This window comes from Eleutherodactylus coqui, chromosome 1 (assembly GCF_035609145.1).
Source record: "Eleutherodactylus coqui strain aEleCoq1 chromosome 1, aEleCoq1.hap1, whole genome shotgun sequence".
NCBI classification, from domain to species: Eukaryota; Metazoa; Chordata; class Amphibia; order Anura; family Eleutherodactylidae; genus Eleutherodactylus; species Eleutherodactylus coqui.
Genome location: NC_089837.1, coordinates 54,672,446 through 54,695,075, shown reverse-complemented (window position 1 = coordinate 54,695,075; position 22,630 = coordinate 54,672,446). Strand labels below are relative to the sequence as shown.

At 42.5% G+C, this 22,630-nt stretch overlaps 1 protein-coding gene across 2 annotated transcripts in view; it reads left to right on the top strand.

Annotated features, from left to right (window-relative positions):
* SUPT3H (SPT3 homolog, SAGA and STAGA complex component) overlaps nucleotides 1-22,630 on the top strand; it is a 474,485-nt gene that overhangs the window by 213,480 nt on the left and 238,375 nt on the right. The gene's annotated exons all lie outside the window — the stretch shown is intronic.

Genomic DNA, 22,630 nt, shown 5'->3' with positions numbered 1-22,630 from the left:
TACTATAATACTGCCCCTTATGTACAAGAATATAACTACTATAATACTGCTCCTATGTACAAGAGTATAACTGCTATAATACTGCTCCTATGTACAAGAATATAACTACTATAATACTGCCCCCTATGTACAAGAATATAACTACTATAATACTGCCTCCTATGTACAAGAATATAACTACTATAATACTGCCCCCTATGTACAAGAATATAACTACTATAATACTGCCCCCTATGTACAAGAATATAACTACTATATTACTGCTCCCTATGTACAAGAATATAACTACTATAATACTGCCCCCTATGTACAAGAATATAACTACTATAATACTGCCTCCTATGTACAAGAATATAACTACTATATTACTGCTCCCTATGTACAAGAATATAACTACTATAATACTGCTCCCTATGTACAAGAATATAACTACTATAATACTGCTCCCTATGTACAAGAATATAACTACTATAATACTGCTCCTATGTGCAAGAACATAACTACTATAATACTGCTCCTATGTACAAGAATATAACTACTATAATACTGCCCCTACGTACAAGAATATAACTACTATAATACTGCCCCCTATGTGCAAGAATATAACTACTATAATACTGCCCCCTATGTACAAGAATATAACTACTATAATACTGCTCCTATGTACAAGAATATAACTACTATAATACTGCCCCTACGTACAAGAATATAACTACTATAATACTGCCCCCTATGTGCAAGAATATAACTACTATAATACTGCCCCCTATGTACAAGAATATAACTACTATATTACTGCTCCCTATGTACAAGAATATAACTACTATAATACTGTCCCCTATGTACAAGAATATAACTACTATAATACTGTCCCCTATGTACAAGAATATAACTACTATAATACTGCCTCCTATGTACAAGAATATAACTACTATAGTACTGCCACTATGTACAAGTATATAACTACTATAATACTGCCCCCATGTACAAGAATATAACTACTATAATACTGCCTCCTATGTACAAGAATATAACTACTATAATACTGCCCCCTATGTACAAGAATATAACTACTATAATATTGCCCCCTATGTACAAGAATATAACTACTATAATACTGCCTCCTATGTACAAGAATATAACTACTATAATACTGCCTCCTATGTACAAGAATATAACTACTATAATACTGTCCCCTATGTACAAGAATATAACTACTATAATACTGCTCCTATGTACAAGAATATAACTACTATAATACTGCTCCATATGTACAAGAATATAACTACTATAATACTGCCCCCTATGTACAAGAATATAACTACTATAATACTGCTCCTATGTACAAGAATATAACTACTATAATACTGCTCCATATGTACAAGAATATAACTACTATAATACTGCACCCTATGTACAAGAATATAACTACTATAATACTGCCTCCTATGTACAAGAATATAACTACTATAATACTGCCTCCTATGTACAAGAATATAACTACTATAATACTGCCCCTATGTACAAGAATATAACTACTATAATACTGTCCCCTATGTACAAGAATATAACTACTATAATACTGCCTCCTATGTACAGGAATATAACTGTTATACTGCTTATTGACTCGTGTTCTTCTTGTGTAGACTACAAAGGTTTGAGGCCTAAATATACAATTAGTTTATTCATCTTTAAAGCAGTGGATCCAACAAAGGTTTTAGTGGGATTTCTGCACAGCTGTGATCTTGGGCTTTTCCTTAAGTTAATGGCGAAAACATGGCACACAAATGCCAACCTTGGGTCCTGCAATTGATAATAATCCCACTCCCTTCCATGTGACATGTAGCACAAAGTGATGAGTAATAAGACACAACAGAAGAGTCTTATGTGGAGGCCTCGTATCTCTCTGTTATTTAGCACAATGTATTCATTACTGGCCGCGCGGAGTTCTCGCACAGAATAGTGAATGAAGGTCTTTCTGAGGCATCTTCTTTTTTGTACTCGTATAATGACATAACTATGAAGAAAAACAGAATGTCATCTCTTCATAAATAATCGGATGAGTGACCTTTTAATGGCTCATTTATGCAGTGTTAATAAAGTATTGAAAAATATTCTAGAAATTGGCCGTCCATCTCTAATGACTTGCAGCTGAATGTCTTCTCTTGCTCTGGGGACTAGGTTGTCTGTCCGTTACGCGGCACCATGTAATTGTAGTGCCACCCCAAGGGAATTCAAAACTTGCTGCTGAGTGGCTCCATGGAAAAAGCTGATCATTGGGATCGGCTCATCGTTAAGAGAAATCTTCTGAGGCTGCTTGGAGTGGGTTTTTTTAATAACTTTTCAATTTTTACTTTTGACTTATAGCTGTTTGGTGCAAAAATGCGTACTATACAGTTGGAAAGACACATTATGAAATGTATCAGTGGCTGCAGTCAGCTAATATATTATAATTTAACTCTGAGTATGCTGAGAATTAGCACTTATTTTGCAGAAAAATTGAGTCCTGACCCATCTATGTATGTATTAAATGGCCACTTTATTAGAGACACTGGCCCTTTCACGTTTGAAAATTACTCCCGTGACCCCATAGTGCAGCATAAAACCACGTGACAAGCTTTCCATGCATCAGTTTCAATGTGAATCCACATGAGATGGGAAAACCCAGCGATCTGAGAGACTATGAACAAGGTCATTGTTGCTAGGCTAGCGGGGCCAGAATCCCACTGCCAACCTCTAGAGGTGTATTTGTGCAGCGTTGTGGAGAATATACCAAGAATGGCGTGATCGAGAAAAGCAACCATTGGAAGGGAATCCGGTGGACAGAAACAACTATTCCACCAAAGGGATCAGAGGAGGATGTCAAGAACCCTTCTGATGAGCAGGCACTGCGCAGCCGGATCCAGCCAAATACTGGTGCTCCAACTAACGTGTCTGAACGCACAACTGGCCATTCGGTTGTGCTGATGGTCATGATGGCAGACGACGACAAGTTCCAGCAGCATTGCTGGTTAAAAAAGATGTCAGAAATGAAAAATAAAACTCCAGCGGGCAAAAGAGCACAAAAATTAGATTACTGATCAGTGGAAAACATTACCTGGCAGATGAATCCAGATTTCTGTTGCACCGCGCTGATGGAAGGTCCATCTTTGGTACAAGCAGCATGAATTGATGACCCCTTCCTGTCAGCTGGTCAGAACATGTCAACCTCCATCTTATTTTTCTGCAACTGCAACAAGCTTCCTGTCCACGTGGGCCATTATTACTGCAGATCTATTTCAACTAATGAAATCTACGCCACAATGAATTGTTTCCGTTCTGAAGGCAAAAGGAGGTCCAATGGGCTGCTAGAAGGAGGTCCAATGGGCTGCTAGATGGAGGTCTCTATTAAAGTGGCCATTTGCTGTTTATTCAGACAGTCACCAATATATGTTTTGTAGTACGTAGCTGACGCTATAGTACAGAGTGGATTTTCACATTTATTGGGGTACTGTTGATAAATAGTAAGACTAGTAAAAACTGTCTCTTATGTGTGGCCATTAGTACTTCAACATCCGTTGACCACCAAAAGCCCACCACTGAGGAACTCTGGTTGCAGGGTAATGTTCCTCATAGTGTCTATTTCAGATTCTGTCATAGTTGACACAATAAACAGTTCTGCTTATTGCACTGTTTTCCCTCGAAAATCAAGACCGACAGAACTTGACAGACCCATCTATGAAGCTGTGCGGTGCATCGTGCACCAGTGGTTTCTTCTCTACACCAGATACGACAGGCATGTTGGCTTCAGTTCGAACTGGAAGTGTTCTACAAAGTGTCAACCCAGTCTTAAAAAAAAAAAAAAGTTTTTGTCCCTTTTTCCTTATTTTTTACCTTGACTCTTCCTCTGCCATTTAATGATTTAATTATCCCTTGATGATGTAGTGTTAATTCTGAACTCGGCATCTGCAGCGCACGTCTTGGTACAAAGTCAGTAACCAACATGTAATGATTGGAAACGGATGCGGTGCTGAAGCCTTTGCCTTTGTTTTTGCTAGCTGCTCGTTCTAAGTGCAGAGAGCTTTGAAACCCTAACCGTTACGTCCTTATTTTTCTTCTTCTTTTATTTTACCCTAAATTGCAGTAATACGTCTTTATTTTATTTGTTAAGAGGGGGGAAATAGATTAAAGGAGAATAGCAAGGGGGAAGTTTATTTACTCAGGTCATGATTGCAGAGCGGTTAGCTAAAAACAAGACCTTCCTGACGATGTTACCTGAGGTGACTTCCTATCTTATAGGTTTCACAATGTTCTCATGAAATTGTTTCCAGAACATTCTGACCCTGTAGTAGCATTGCTACAGAACACCGCCACCAACGTACTTGGCCACTAAGCATCATTCTAGAAAAAGTTCATCAACTCTTGCTTGAGACTGTGAGTAGTTAACTTAAAAAATACCTCGATGAAAAGGTCCTTAAAGGGGTTCTGACATGAATAATGTTTTTATGCTTTAGCAGCCATTGTTCCCTGGTCTGCCTAATGGACACAGGGAACCCATGGTTTAATGGCTGCTAAAACATAAAAACATAATACTTACCTTGTCTCCTGTTGTTGTTGACATCGGGGGGGGTCATCTCCCAGCAGGCGCTGCTCTTCCTCTTCTTCCTCCATGAGCCGCGCTGCTCCGGGATCGCGCACATGCGCAGTGGAGAGGTGCCCTCTGACAGGAGTCAGGACGGGCTGCGTCTCCACTGCGCATGCGCAGAATCTCGGAGTTCAGCCAGGACGGTCGGGCCGCCCACAGCAAGCACTGCTTGTGACGTGCTTGCTGTGGGCGGCCCGTCCGTTCACCTCGGAAGTGGCTGACGAACGGAGCAGAGCAGGAAGCTGTCATTTTGACCACTCCTGCTCTGCTTCTGCAAGCCACAGAAAAAGATGCCGGCTGGAGGGGACATGCCTGGCGATCGGTCCTAGCCAGGAAAGGTGAGTAAAAATTTTTTTTTTAATGTCACAACCCCTTTAAGTTTGCCGGCTTTTGTGTTCCATCTTCTCTGCAGCCATGTTTTGTTTTTTATTTAGAAAGTCCTTTTCACTTCAAGATTAAATCTTGATGATGAGTGCCGATCAGTAAGATTGGCAGCCATCCATGTAGTCTTTACACAGACTGAATCAGACTGTATGGGGGACAGTATGACTGTTCTTCTTCCATGCAGTTCCATCACTGTAGGCCAGACATCGCCCGTTCACATGGGGAGACATACGGCTGGCGGCGATGATATTTTTCAGCTGCCTAGAAGATGCAATTAGCCGATGAAGGAGCTTTTGCCTGTTCGTCAGCTGATTGGGGGCACCTTTATGCATCCTGATGATTGGGAAAATGAATGTTGAACTATGAACATTTTTGGCTGATCATGGCAGCGTAAAAGGCACTTTTTGGGGCAAACCATAAGATCGCTGTTAGAACTCCTCATCTGCCTTCTATATCGCCGCAGATCTTAATAGATTTGTTAGGTTGAAAAGTAATGAACTTTCCTAATTTGTGATTCTTATTTATTTATTTTTTAAGGTGAGAATCCCATGAAAGAGGATATGCCAAGGTGTAAAGTTATCTCCTTTCCACATCATGATAAGTGAGGGTCCAACTGCTAGCATCCCCACCAAACCCCAGAACAGGGGTCTGGTTGATCCCCCAGTGAATGGATCAGAGGTGGTGCTGGCGAGCCGCTGCTCCATTCACTTCAGTGACGGCGTCAGAGATTGCTGAAGTGCTTGAACCTGGTCATTGAAGTGAAAGGAGCAGCGGCGCCCCGGTGTAGTCTTCTCTCCATCCACCCAGGGACCAACTCAACCCCCATTCTCCTGATCAGTGGGGGGTCTCTGCCGCTGGACCCCCGCAGATTATAAAATTATCCCCTATCCTGTGCACATGGGATAACTTTATGAATTAGTGCAACCCTTTTAAAGTCTTTTTTCACCTTTTATCATTCAACATATCATTAAAACACATTGTTTCATGGGGTTCCGTGAGATGAGACCCCCTATTTATCACAGTCTACTGAGCTCTCTGGAACCTTCGTTTAAAAGGATCACAAATTTTTACAAAACAAGGCAGCTTTCTTTCAAAAACTACACCCCACCTTTGCACAGGTTGTTTGTGGTATTGCAGTTCAGTCCTAATCACTTTAATGGAGCTGAACTGCAATACCTAACACAACCTCCAGACACGTGTGGCGCTGTTTTTGTAAGAGAACAGTTGTGTTTTCCTAACTCTGGAAAACCTCTCACTACAACCGTAATGATCATACATGGACCACTAATAGTCTGTTCTTACGTCTCTGTTACATGCCAGACGATGAAGGTGAATGTTTTCTTTAAGGTATTGTCATACAGAGAAAAGGACTTTTTTGGCGGTCTCTAAAGCCCTTTTTGCCAACCTTGTTGTGTGCCCTGACCATTTCTGGAGTGTTAGTAACGTATCTAAACCTACTTTTCTTGGCAGAAAAAAAGCTGTGAAGTGAGACAACTAACCGGATGACTGTTTAACCACAAACCTGAGTGGACAAATGGGATAGTTTCCAGAAGTTCAACATTTATTACCAGTAAGCGTGGGCAGAAGACATCAGCACTCAGGCTGGTGAAGATCATTTTCAAACCACATTTACTCACATGTCCATCACAGATGCACCCAGCTTACACCCTGCAGCGAGCCTGGCTGCTCCAATACAACTCACTGGCATTTACAAATGTTTTTGGGGTTGAACAGAATACGGTTTTGGGTACGTACAGCGGGCTATAGTGTTATGCACTGCTGGAGCAGGCGTTACAAGGACTGAAATGGGTTTTGGGGTAATCCAGTCTATGGGGCATTATAATCCTCTGTAAGGTTGGGGATTTATACATAGAGGAGCCATGTTTCATTCTTTACGGCAGCTGTGAAGTGTTGGGCCGTATTGACACGTGAGCTTTGTGTGTTGCGGAATGCATGAAAATAGACCCCATTATTTGCAGTGAGTCTGTTTACATGGGTGATTATTGTTTTCTCGCATTGATGCTGCCAGACCGAAAAATCAGTGTTCTGTGCGATGCAAAACGCGCCCAACAATCTCAGGCTCGACCCGCTATTGGCTGTGTAAATGCAGCCTTATGACTAGCAAGAATTCTCCTGCAGGCTTATCATCTCCTGCCTTCTAGCCTGTTGCTGGTAATGTTGCTTTGCGCTGTTCCTACAGCTGATCCGTTGGCGTGGGTCAGATGACCTCATTGCTCCGCCAACCTTATTAAGGGAGGAGTTTCTCATTGGTTAAGCCTACCTTCAAGTATTCTCTGGCATCCGCAGTATAATTATTGGTGCTAACCGTGTGTGTTCATTTTCAATATTCTGTGTGTAGTTCTAGATCTTTGTTCTGGTTTAGATTGTTTTTGTCACTTTATTTTTGTTCCCATGGTTCCCTAGTCTAGTCTTGGTTTTGTCTACTTATTCCGTATTTGCATTTGCCTAGCCTTGGTTAATTATTCAGCTTGCTTGTTTAACTTCTTTCTGGGTCCTAGTGCTCTCTTTCTATGAGTGATACTATTTCAGGTAGGGTTGCTAATAGGGATAACGGAGGGCCAGTGGTGTCTGGTGTTAGGGTTAGTGTCAGGGAGAAATTAGGGAAAGCTAGCATTAGGGCTCTTTCACGTGAGTGTATATCGGCTGTCATTTTCATGGCTGCCCAATATACGCTATGATCTGATGTATTGGATTCCAATGGAGGGGGCGTGTGCTTAGCTCTGCCCCCATTCCGCCCACTCCCATTGCAAGCAGCCAGGTGGGAGAAGAGAGGAGGTGGGGAGGGAAGGGGAGGCAACGGAATTGCAGCCTTGTTGTATATGCGCTGGAGCCTGTGCTGTCTCAACAGGTGCACAAACGTTAGATTTGTGCGCCGACGGACAGATGTAAGAGCGCTTACAGTCGTGTGAAAGAGGACTCAGAGAGAGGATTTCTCTGATTGTTATTTCTGTCCCATATCATCTGCTTCAGTCTCCACTGCCATTTTCATTATCTTCATCCTCATTATCTGCTTACCATCACCTTCTGCCTTTGTCATCTAACAGTGACCCTGAATGATCAGTTGGGGTCCGGCCGCTAGTAGCAATAGGACTCCTATTCTGGTGATCAGTGGGGATCCCATCGGTCAGACCCCACCGATTAGCTAGTTATCCCCTATCCTGTGGGTAGGAGATAACTTAAAGTCACTGGACCACCCCTTTAAACATATACAATGTTTCCAACTTACAACTGTCTGTGACTATTATGTTGGAGGACCAGCTACTTCTGTTATACCATCCGTGATGGTGGATCTGTTCTAAACGCTGGTATTTTGCCTTTCTCTGGTGCCGTAGAGGTTAACTAGGAACATTCTTTGTAAAGGCGGCTGCAGAGAGTCAGGAGATTGCACCAAATTGTAAGCCTGTGTTTAATTAGTTACATTGAAAAATGACTTTCGAGTGATATTAGTGTGTTGGTAATCACCAGAATGTTTATGTGACGGACCCCCCGCACCCCTTGTGATGCCGCCTGACATCCCAGGAATGTATTTGTATCGTTAGCGACACCCTCAATGTGTATACACAGAGTTAGTCTCTTGCGACTTGAGCCTTTTCATGTTGGCCTTAAATGAATTTCCCCCTCCGCCTGGGGTTGCAGTTCTGAATGAGGCACTTTGTTGGGTGGGTGATAAGTCTTGTGTCTCCTCATCAGAAAAGAAAATGAGTGATCAGTGTCCAGTTCAGATGTTCTTGGAGGATAATTGTCTCGTGTGCTTCCTGATCAAAGAGGCGGCCCCCTTTGTGAATGAGCAAATGGAACTTATTACACAACTGGAGCAGATTATTCATCCGCTCATTGGCAGCTGCATCGCTGTGTACAAACCATTAGTGCTTACAGCTCTTCCCATGCTGATAAAGTCTACTGTATGACTGACATGAATGTAGACTGGATGATAGAGACCCCCAGCTAGTAGTCCGTTGGACCTCCTTTGGCCATCAGAACTGTAACAATTGATTGTGGCATAGATTCTTCAAGGATCTTTCGGCAGGAATATCGGCCCCTGCGGACGGGAAGCCACAAGTCAGATGGAGATACTAACAACTTCTGAGCAGCTGACAGGAAGGGGTCATCTATTCATGCTGCTTGTGCCAAATTCTGACTCGGTGATCCAGTTTTTGAGCTCTCTTGCGCACTGTATAGTCTTGTCTTTCTGTTTCTCTTAGACAACAATGACGCTGGAACCCGTCGTCTGCTGTTTTGAGGCCTCCGTACCAAGGAATGACAAGTCGTGCTTTCAGAGACGTTAGTTGGAGCACCAGCGTTGTATTCAGCTGCTAATTACTTGACTTGGCACTGCCTCTTCATCACAATGATTCTTGACATCCTCCTCTGACCCCTTCTGTTTCCTTGCACTATTGTTTATAAACCTTAACAACTCACTCCAATCCATGGGGTAGTAGCCTTAACTTCACATTGCTCTAATCTAGCAATACATGAACAATTAAAACACCAGCTACTGAGACAAAGGGCTTTGCCAAAAACATTTTACACTCAAATACGAGGAGTATATATAGTTCCCTTATATATGAATTGGGTGGTCTCCGTGTTTCTCAAATCAAAGATCCACAACAGGTCATGAACAGATTTAAAAAAAAACAACCCCAAAGCTGGGATCACATGAGTATAATATTTACTGTGTATTACGAGCACGATGTATGCACGTATAATACACGGTAATTCGCAGGCAATCTAATACAGTACCTTACGGTGTTTTGCTCATATTCACGGAGGCGCATTGCCTAATACATGAGCGCAAAAAAGAATGCAGTGTATTCTATTTTTCCGCACATTACATGCTGGAGATCCCATTGTTCTCCCTGGGCACATAATCCACGCCACCCATCCGCAATTACATTAAATATCCCACGCCACGTATATACGCTGTAAACAACTGCCATATGCGGCAGTAGGCTGGCTCACTGCTCGCCCCACAACGGTATAACTGTTAGTGACTCATGCAGGGTTTTACGCATACAGTCGTGTGAGCCCACCCTAAGGCCGGAATCGCACGTACGGGTCGGATTCTGCATGAAGGAAACCCTCAGCAGATTCCAGCTGTGAGCCCTGCCGGCGACCCTGTGTACCTGAGTTAACTTTACTGCGAATGACTGTTGTGGCGCCGGTGGTAATGCGCACTACAGTTTGTTTTTCTCTTTGTTTGTATTTTCCGCGCCATTGCTTAGTGATGATGCGGGTATCTGCTGCCCATACGTAATATTAATTGCATATGGGCTGTTGGTGAGACGCCTCCTTTGACTTCAATGGAGGGCGTCCATGTAGAGTTAAAATAAAGCATACTGCGATTTTTTTCCTTCCATTGGCAGGAATACACAATTCGTATCCACAAGTGTGAAAAAAAAATCAAAACTACATGCCTTTCAATGCCTGCGGTTTGCAGCGGACAGTTCATACGGAGGGCAATCATGGATTCCGCAATTAGAATCTGTTCATGTGAGACCCCCGTGCGTGCACGCAATTCTATGCAGACTGACGCGATTTGACTGCGTGAATACTTGCACAGTAAACAAATTGCGGCATGTCCTATTTGTGTGCAAGCCTCGTAGAAGCCCGCACAGAAACGTCACCGCTGACTCACCAGCTGCACATAGCAGAGCAGAGAGTACACGCCGGGAGGAGGTGAGCCGCGTGTCACTGTAGGGGCACGGGTCGCATCCTGCTGCGAGAATTCTCGCAGTGGGATCCCACCCAGCCGTTTGTATTCACCCTTAGGGCGCCCACCCACTGGCAATTTTTTTTTCCCTGCGAAATTCGCAGCATTTTTTTCTCTGCAGGGGTCTATGGGACTTGTAATGTTAAAATCGCGATCGCGCAAAATCGCAATTTACCGCGAAATTGCGATTTTGCGCGATCGCGATTTTAACATTACAAGTCCCATAGACCCCTGCAGAGAAAAAAATGCTGCGAATTTCGCAGGGAAAAAAAATCGACAGTGGGTGGGCGCCCTTAGACTGATAACTTGCTGCAACTATTTATCTGAAAAGGCAAGAACTTGTTCGCTGCCACGGTTTATTTAATGTGTTATGTGTCAACTTAAACTTTGCCACATCTGTACTGAGTATTTCCTACCCTGCTGGGTGTTTTTCACTACGGAATTTGAGAGATACTAGTAATTATTCGGAAATTATAGTACCAGTGTTTCTGGCGGCGCAATGTGCCACACAGCTCTGCTGCATGCACATCACACACACAGCTCTGCTACATGTTCATCGCATAAAGCTCTGCTACATTTTTCATCTCATACAACAGGGATCACAACCAGCACAACAGAGTCCTGCAGACACTGATCACCTGCTAGTCATACAGAAGAAGGGAAACTGAATGCAGTTAGAGAGTCACCTGTAATGCTATGGTAATCGCTTATATGGTCTGCAGAACACCTGTGTAGAGCTGGCATCTATCGTTATATGGTAGCTGTATATACTGCCACGTCTCATAACGCACGGTTAAGGGGCCTGCTGAGACTTTGGCACCCAGCGTCCGCATACACCTAGAGCCGCCCTGCTGGCCAGTACTGCTCATATGGCGAGATGCTGGAACATCTTAAACTAATGATGTATACTAATGCACAGTGTTCATCAGAAGCGGCGTGGGACCCTGTTTGTCCAGGCCTGGAGCGTCGCTTTAAATATGCAGTCCTATAACTGAAAATGATTAAACCATTTAATGTTTGCATACATCTATGCTACTGCATTATTGTACAGTGAAAGCTCTTCCAAAGACCACCCCCTTATCCAGACCACACTTCCTGGGACAGACTTGCAATTTATTTTCAATCCTATGACATAAACTATCTTCTTTGCAAAAGCCACCCTACTTTGTTTCAGTTTTGGTTGGTCGCATCAAAGAGGTTGCACTGTATTTGGTATTGCACTTGAAAAGGGTTTAAGTTGCAATTCCAAAGACAACCCATGAACAAGAGTGGCGCTGTTTGGGGGGGAAAAAGGCAGACCCGTTTTATCTGATCTCATGCATCACTTTTAATATCTTTAAAATGAATGGTCATCCTATTCCTGGCTCCTGTGGACAGTCCTTGCATCATGTCACATTTACAGTCGTGACGACCATGTCACTCGTAAATACGTTTGGTTCGGTGTATAGCTTTCTGACCCTGCGGGTCTTTGTATAGCGAAACCACATTTACAAAAGATTTTAGTGGCCTCCTCTCTCCACTCCCGGCTTCTCCCTATTATGGCCCACTGCAGGCGAGAGTGACAGACGCTGTTTACCAAATGCTGCATGAAACGAATGCCACACTGAGGATTAGAGGAATACTGACTGAGGTGTGGGAGCTCAGTGACTGCAGGGCTCTGCAGACAGCAGCAGGACTCGGCACATGTGATCTCCTCCAGCATTTACTACCGTACATCTACTGATCCTCTAGGTTCTCTCTGTTACATAGCACCATTCATCCCTGAAAGGCTGTGGACCCAGTCACACAAGTACCCCCTATCACAGAATAGACGTTAGTTAAAATATCCAAATTTTATTAGGAATCATTAAAAATTACCAGGGCTAATACAAAAAAACTCACACAAAACACCAATCAAACCAGGATGGAGAACCGATTCCTGTTCGGAAAGATAAAGCTGACAGTACTGAACTGATCAGTTCTCACATCAGATTTGCAGCGGGAATAATCTTTGGGACGTACTCACTGACGATGAAAAACAAATGTCACCAGTGGAGAGCCCACAGAGAGGTACAGCGACAGTCTCCAGTAATACATCCTTTCTGGGCTCACTTCGCAGTCCAGGAATAGTAAAGTTTTCCTGAATTGACTTGTATGCATCAAGAGTCTAACAGATCAAGATAAAATTCCATGGCTCATACACAGAACTAGGAATGTGTAGGTCCCGGGTTAGGTGCCACAGATTAAATTAAAACTCTAGGGTTCATATCAAAGGTCTTCTATAGATCATGCTAGGTTGTTGTGCAATTAATTATCGCATAATCCGCACAGTGAGACAAATAAGGCCATGCAATAGCAATTCAGTTTGCTAGAAAACAAAACCCATAGCCTGTGATGGTTGTGCAGAAAAATCACATAATACATATAGTGATGTAAATTACAAGAATGCATCAAAAGTAATTGGTGTCCATATTTATCCTAATAGGGTATAAGAACAGGGGTTGTTTTCTTGATGACAAAGTAAACCAGTGTAAAAAATGGCTTTGTTAACTTCATGTTTTCTGAAGATTCACAAATTCCAGTGTGCATCTGAAGAGTTATGCACTATTAGTATGTAATTGGAACATAAGCAAGAATATGTGAACATATGTGCAAGAATATATAATACTGCCCTCTATGTACAAGGATATAACTACTATAATACCGTCCCCTATGTACAAGAATATAACTACTATAATACTGCCCCCTATGTACAAGAATATAACTACTATAATACTGCCCCCTATGTACAAGAATATAACTACTATAATACTGCCCCCTATGTACAAGAATATAACTACTATAATACTGCCCCCTATGTACAAGAATATAACTACTATAATACTGCCCCCTATGTACAAGAATATAACTACTATAATACTGCCCCCATGTGCAAGAATATAACTACTATAATACTGCCTCCTATGTACAAGAATATAACTACTATAATACTGCCTCCTATGTACAAGAATATAACTACTATAATACTGCCCACTATGTACAGGAATATATCTGCTATAATACTGCTCCTATGTACAAGAATATAACTACTATAATACTGCTCCCTATGTACAAGAATATAACTACTATAATACTGCCCTCTATGTACAGGAATATAACTACTATAATACTGCCCCCTATGTACAAGAATATTACTATAATACTGCCCCCTATGTACAAGAATATAACTGCTATAATACTGCCCCCTATGTACAAGAATATAACTACTATAATACTGCCCCCCTATGTACAAGAATATAACTACTATAATACTGTCCCCTATGTACAAGAATATAACTACTATAATACTGCCCCCTATGTACAAGAATATAACTACTATAATACTGCCCCCTATGTACAAAAATATAACTACTATAATACTGCCTCCTATGTACAAGAGTATAACTACTATAATACTGCCCCCTATGTACAAGAATATAACTACTATAATAGTGCCCACTATGTACAAGAATATAACTACTATAATACTGTCCCCTATGTACAAGAATATAACTACTATAATACTGCCCCCTATGTACAAGAATATAACTACTATAATACTGCCCCCTATGTACAAGAATATAACTACTATAATACTGCCCCCTATGTACAAGAATATAACTACTATAATACTGCCCCCTATGTACAAGAATATAACTACTATAATACTGCCCCCTATGTACAAGAATATAACTACTATAATACTGCCCCCATGTGCAAGAATATAACTACTATAATACTGCCTCCTATGTACAAGAATATAACTACTATAATACTGCCTCCTATGTACAAGAATATAACTACTATAATACTGCCCACTATGTACAGGAATATATCTGCTATAATACTGCTCCTATGTACAAGAATATAACTACTATAATACTGCTCCCTATGTACAAGAATATAACTACTATAATACTGCCCTCTATGTACAGGAATATAACTACTATAATACTGCCCCCTATGTACAAGAATATTACTATAATACTGCCCCCTATGTACAAGAATATAACTGCTATAATACTGCCCCCTATGTACAAGAATATAACTACTATAATACTGCCCCCCTATGTACAAGAATATAACTACTATAATACTGTCCCCTATGTACAAGAATATAACTACTATAATACTGCCCCCTATGTACAAGAATATAACTACTATAATACTGCCCCCTATGTACAAAAATATAACTACTATAATACTGCCTCCTATGTACAAGAGTATAACTACTATAATACTGCCCCCTATGTACAAGAATATAACTACTATAATAGTGCCCACTATGTACAAGAATATAACTACTATAATACTGTCCCCTATGTACAAGAATATAACTACTATAATGCTGCCCCCTATGTACAAGAATATAACTACTATAATACTGCTTCCTATGTACAAGAATATAACTACTATAATACTGCCCCCTATGTACAAGAATATAACTACTATAATACTGCCCCCTATGTACAAGAACATAACTACTATAATACTGCTCCCTATGTACAAGAATATAACTGCTATAATACTGCCCCCTATGTACAAGAATATAACTACTATAATACTGCCCCCTATGTACAAGAATATAACTACTATAATACTGCCTCCTATGTACAAGACTATAACTACTATAATACTGCCCCTATGTACAAGAATATAACTACTATAATACTGCCCCTATGTACAAGAATATAACTACTATAATACTGCCCCTATGTATAAGAATATAACTACTATAATACTGCCTCCTATGTACAAGAATATAATTACTATAATACTGCCCTCTATGTACAAGAATATAACTACTATAATACTGCCTCCTATGTACAAGAATATAAGTACTATAATACTGCCTCCTATGTACAAGAATATAACTACTATAATACTGCTCTTATGTACAAGAATATTGACCTGAACACATTAGAGAACTGTCATATGCATTGCTCTAATTCCTCTAGGTAACTGCATCGGAAACCTTTATAAGCATAGATGTCTTTTGAGTTTCATGTGAAATATACACAATTCTGAGAAAGTTACCTTATATTTTGTTTTGTACCATAACCACAAAGAAAACTGTTGAAAAAAAATATTTTAAGTGTGATTGAGGTGTTGTCAAGCGAAGGCTTCACAGGGGCAGTGTCAGCATATATGAGTCAGATCTTGCCCTGTGAGAAACAAGAGGAAGTGCTTGTGGCCTGATCTATGTGAGTTTTTTCTTTTTTTCTGCTTAAAACCACCCTGCCGATGTCTACAAGTGTTCAAAGTGTGAGAAGGAGTTGGCAGCCGGAGTGTGGGAAAGATAAGTGTGATATGGTGCTGACATGACATGTCTCCACTGCCATTCTAGATAAGAGATCAGGACCGCCAAGTAATCAACGTTTTCTAAAGAAATGTTGCAGATCTTTGTGTGGAACATCATCAGAGCTATTAGTGGAGCCCAATTTACAGTTTTATCATCATCACCTTTTAAAATAAACACATATTTATATACCTGTAGTAAAATGCTCTCCTGTAGAAAACTACAAGATATAAAATAGATTGCAAGAAGAGCAGACCGAGAAGAGAGAACCCAATATCAAACCCCTGAGCAACATATTTTTTGCTCCCATGTATTTTGGTAAGCAGCCTATCACTATGCTGGGTTCACGCTCCGTTTTGGACTGCACCCAGTCTTTATGTCCCAGGGTTCCGTCCGAATCTCCAAAAGCAGCATTCAGTAGAACCCTAGGCAGAACCCTAGAGCTTCATTAGTCAACTCGAGACCACTTTGGTCTCCATCTGAGCTCATTTCCATTCTTTTCTAGCATTTCTACCGGTAGTGTAGCGTAGTCAACTATATTGAACCCAGTCTTAAATTAAATTCATGGAATGCTCTAGATTAACACATAGGCAGATTTAAAACTGCGCATACATTATGTCCTGTTAAAGGGGTTGTCCCGCGCCGAAACGGTTTTTTTTTTTTTTCAACCCCCCCCCCCCCCCCCCCCCCCCGTTCGGCGCGAGACAACCCCGATGCAGGGACGTACAGAAAGCTCACCGGAGCGCTTACCTTAATCCCCGCGCTCCGGTGACTTCTATACTTACCTGTGAAGATGGCCGCCGGGATCCTCTGCCTCCGTGGACCGCAGCTCTTCTGTGCGGTCCATTGCCGATTCCAGCCTCCTGATTGGCTGGAATCGGCACGTGACGGGGCGGAGCTACACGGAGCCCCATAGAGAACAGGAGAAGACCTGGACTGCGCAAGCGCGGCTAATTTGGCCATCGGAGGGCGAAAATTAGTCGGCACCATGGAGACGAGGACGCCAGCAACGGAGCAGGTAAGTATAAAACTTTTTATAACTTCTGTATGGCTCATAATTAATGCACAATGTACATTACAAAGTGCATTAATATGGCCATACAGAAGTGTATAGACCCACTTGCTGCCGCGGGACAACCCCTTTAATGTATTTCAGAAGTGGATATCATATAAAAGATGTACAGCCATAACCTTAAAACCACCCGCAAAATATAGTATTGATCTCTTGCGCCAGCAAAGCCGCTCTCACTGGTTGTGGCATGGACTTCAGAAGACCTCTGAAGGTCTCCTGTCGTATCTGTCACCAAGACATTAGAAGCTGATCCTCTAAAGATGACTGCACCGCCTCTCTTACTAGCTGATGCACACTGTCCATTATGTTGTATAATTAGTCTAAGACGCTACACAAGCTGCCTTGATTGGCCAGTGCTGCTCACATGAGCAGTGCCGGACTGGCAGAGCAGCATGTAGTGCCTTAGAGTACTACTAACACACGGTGTGTATCAGGTAGTCAGAGAAGCTGTGTGGCCAACTTAATTAATTCAGGAGCCGAGGGTCATTTCAAGTCTTGTAATTGTGTAGTTTGTTTAGAACCCCGTGTGGCGCAGAGTGTTAAGGCAGCAGAAATGCGGTCCTAAGCTGTCGTTCACGACCTAAAGGTTGCGAATTCAATCCCCGTGTGGTTTAGGTAAGCCGGCTCAAGGTTGACTCGGCCTTCCACCCATCCGAGATCGGTAAAATAAGTACCCGGCTTGCTGGGAGGTAAAATGATGACTGGGGAAGGGAATGACAAACCACCCCACAAAAACAGTCTACCTAGAAAATGTCATTACCTAAGGGGTCAGTCATGACTCGGTTGTCGCACCAAGGGACCTTACCTTTACCAATTGTATAGTGGGACTTCCATGGATCCAGTTGCAAGCATAGAAATCATGGGGCCCCATAGCAAAACTCTAAATTAGAGCCCCCAGACTCCTACCCACCCCCATAAAAATTGTGTAATAAATATATATGTTCTATTAGTTAACTTTTATAGCAGGAGATCTGGATACAACAACTTGGTTTGAGCCTAGTGATGACAGGTGACAGGCCTCTGGCGACATTTTCTTTTTTTTCTTCTCTATTCAGCTTCAGACCATCATGAAGACTTCTTCCAGCTACAACTTTTCTTTGCACACTCTCACTACTCACAATTCCTCTCTCAGTGCTTCTTTATAGTACTATTGACTCTGTGGCATCAGAAGTAATGGTGTCCCTCTGTAGCCCAATAAAGAAATAGTTCCTCTCTGTGGCCCCACAGAGTTATAATGCCCACTCTGTAGCTCCACAAAATAACATTGACCCCTCTGTGGGGGACGCTATTACTTATTCTTATCTCCTATCTATATTTTTGACTCCCACTGCCCCTGGTCTAGCTGAATTTGGTACTTGAGGTGGTCAGAATTTACAGAAAAGCGGCCTTGGCTACATTGTTTCTGTAACTCCCTTTGATACAGTATATCACAGTGAGCTACACTATGGAGATGGCATAGCTTACTGTCGCATGCCGTTTCTTTAACTCCCATTCCTAGAAGTATGAAAACAATGTAGCCAAGCCCACTTTGCTGTTTCTGTAAGTACCACCCCCACCCGATCCCTCCCATTGCCTCCGTATTCAGATCTGCATTAGGCAATGGGGCCAGAACTAGAGATGTAGTACTTCGGGTCCCAGAGGTGGCACCTGCATCTATCAGATGTCTCAGATGTCAATGTCCATTTATTGTGTGGATGTCCTATGGAGTTTTAAATGCAGCCTAAAATATTGAGATTAAATTTCTACCCCTATCTGGAACAGGGACTACTGCTATGGTCTGTACAACAATACTAATGCAGGGACTGCTGCAAGGGAATATGGTCTGTGTACAACAATACTAATGCAGGGACTGCTGCGAGGGATTATGGTCTGTACAACAATACTAATGCAGCTACTGCTCCGAGGGATTATGGTCTGTGTACAACAATACTAATGCAGGGACTGCTGCGAGGGATTATGGTCTGTGTACAACAATACTAATGCAGGGACTGCTGCGAGGGATTATGGTCTGTACAACAATACTAATGCAGGGACTGCTGCGAGGGACTAGGGACTGTGTACAACAATACTAATGCAGGGACTGCTGCGAGGGATTATGGTCTGTACAACAATACTAATGCAGCTACTGCTCCGAGGGATTATGGTCTGTGTACAACAATACTAATGCAGGGACTGCTGCGAGGGATTATGGTCTGTGTACAACAATACTAATGCAGGGACTGCTGCGAGGGATTATGGTCTGTGTACAACAATACTAATGCAGGGACTGCTGCGAGGGATTATGGTCTGTGTACAACAATACTAATGCAGGGACTGCTGCGAGGGATTATGGTCTGTACAACAATACTAATGCAGCAGCTGCTGCAAGGGATTATGGTCTGTACAACAATACTAATGCAGGGACTATGGTCTGTGTACAACAATACTAATGCAGGGACTGCTGCGAGGGATTATGGTCTGTGTACAACAATACTAATGCAGGGACTCCTGCAAGGGATTATGGTCTGTATACAACAATACTAATGCAGGGACTGCTGCCAGAGATTATGGTCTGTGGACAACAATACTAATGCAGGGACTGCTGCCAGGGATTATAGTCTGTGTACAACAATACTAATGCAGGGACTGCTGCAAGGGATTATGGTCTGCGTACAACAATACTAATGCAGGGATTGCTGCAAGGGATTATGGTCTGCGTACAACAATACTAATGCAGGGACTGCTGCAAGGGATTATGGTCTGCGTACAACAATACTAATGCAGGGATTGCTGCAAGGGATTATGGTCTGCGTACAACAATACTAATGCAGGGACTGCTGCAAGGGATTATGGTCTGCGTACAACAATACTAATGCAGGGACTGCTGCAAGGGATTATGGACTGTGGACAACAATACTAATGCAGGGACTGCTGCAAGGGATTATGGTCTGCGTACAACAGTACTAATGCAGGGACTGCTGCGAGGGATTATGGTCTGTGGACAACAATACTAATGTAGGCACTGCTGCAAGGGATTATGGTCTGTACAACAATACTAATGCAAGGACTGCTGCGTGGGATTATGATCTGTGGACAACAATACTAATGCAGGGACTGCTGCGAGGGATTATGGTCTATACGGCAATACTAATGCAGGGACTGCTGCGAGAGATTATGGTCTGTGGACAACAATACTAATGCAGGGACTGCTGCGAGCGATTATGGTCTGTGGACAACAATACTAATGCAGGGACTGCTGCGAGCGATTATGGTCTGTGGACAACAATACTAATGCACGGACTGCTGCGAGGGATTATGGTCTGTGGACAACAATACTAATGTAGGGACTGCTGCAAGGGATTATGGTCTGTACAACAATACTAATGCAGGAACTGCTGCAAGGGATTATGATCCGTGGACAACAATACTAATGCAGGGACTGCTGCGAGGGACTATCGTCTGTGTACAACAATACTAATGCAGGGACTGCTGCGAGGGATTATGGTCTGCGTACAACAATACTAATGCAGGGACTGCTGCGAGGGATTATGGTCTGCGTACAACAGTACTAATGCAGGGACTGCTGCGAGGGATTATGGTCTGTGGACAACAATACTAATGCAGGGACTGCTGCAAGGGATTATGGTCTGTATACAACAATACTAATGCAGGGACTGCTGCGAGGGATTATGGTCTGTGGACAACAATACTAATGCAGGGACTGCTGCAAGGGATTATGGTCTGTATACAACAATACTAATGCAGGGACTGCTGCAAGGGATTATGGTCTGTACAACAATACTAATGCAGAGAATGCTGCAAGGGATTATGGTCTGTATACAACAATACTAATGCAGGGATTATGGTCTGTACAACAATACTAATGCAGGGACTGCTGCCAGGGATTATGGTCTGTGGACAACAATACTAATGCAGGGACTGCTGCCAGGGATTATAGTCTGTGTACAACAATACTAATGCAGGGACTGCTGCAGGGGATTATGGTCTGTGTACAACAATACTAATGCAGGGACTGCTGCAAGGGATTATGGTCTGTACAACAATACTAATGCAGGGACTGCTGCAAGGGATTATGGTCTGTACAACAATACTAATGCAGGGATTATGGTCTGTACAACAATACTAATGCAGGGACTGCTGCAAGGGATTATGGTCTGTGGACAACAATACTAATGCAGGGACTGCTGCCAGGGATTATAGTCTGTGTACAACAATACTAATGCAGGGACTGCTGCCAGGGATTATAGTCTGTGTACAACAATACTAATGCAGGGACTGCTGCAGGGGATTATGGTCTGTACAACAATACTAATGCAGAGACTGCTGCAGGGGATTATGGTCTGTGTACAACAATACTAATGCAGGGACTGCTGCAAGGGATTATGGTCTGTACAACAATACTAATGCAGGGACTGCTGCAAGGGATTATGGTCTGTATAGAACAATACTAATGCAGGGATTATGGTCTGTGTACAACAATACTAATGCAGGGACTGCTGCAAGGGATTATGGTCTGTGGACAACAATACTAATGCAGGGACTGCTGCGAGGGATTATGGTCTGTGGACAACAATACTAATGCAGGGACTGCTGCGAGGGATTATGGTCTGTGGACAACAATACTAATGCAGGGACTGCTGCGAGGGATTATGGTCTGTGGACAACAATACTAATGCAGGGACTGCTGCGAGGGATTATGGTCTGTACAACAATACTAATGCAGGGACTGCTGCGAGGGATTATGGTCTGTGTACAACAATACTAATGCAGGGACTGCTGCCAGGGATTATAGTCTGTGTACAACAATACTAATGCAGGGACTGCTGCGAGGGATTATGGTCTGTGGACAACAATACTAATGCAGGGACTGCTGTGAGGGATTATGGTCTGCGTACAACAATACTAATGCAGGGACTGCTGCCAGGGATTATAGTCTGTGTACAACAATACTAATGGAGGGACTGCTGCGAGGGATTATGGTCTGTGGACAACAATACTAATGCAGGGACTGCTGCGAGGGATTATGGTCTGTGGACAACAATACTAATGCAGGGACTGCTGCGAGGGATTATGGTCTGTGGACAACAATACTAATGCAGGGACTGCTGCGAGGGATTATGGTCTGTATAGAACAATACTAATGCAGGGACTGCTGCGAGAGATTATGGTCTGTGGACAACAATACTAATGATGTCACAGATGTTTCTGTAATGGGAAAATAAGTATTGTAACTTTTCATGTGTTCTGCTGTAACTTAGTAGACTTTAGGGTGGACTTTGCACTGTAAGTATTGCTTTACCAAGTCTGACATTGTAGCATATTGTAAAATACAGAATGGAAACCCACTTACATCACATATTAAATAAGTGGGTCCTTGAGAAGAGGAAGTGAGCATAGAACATGTCACTGCCCAGTATTTGTCCTGATGTGGGATTCCCTTACCCGCCTCCATGCATTTCAGCAAGTGCTGCTGCATACGTCATAAAGTCTAACATTTGTCTA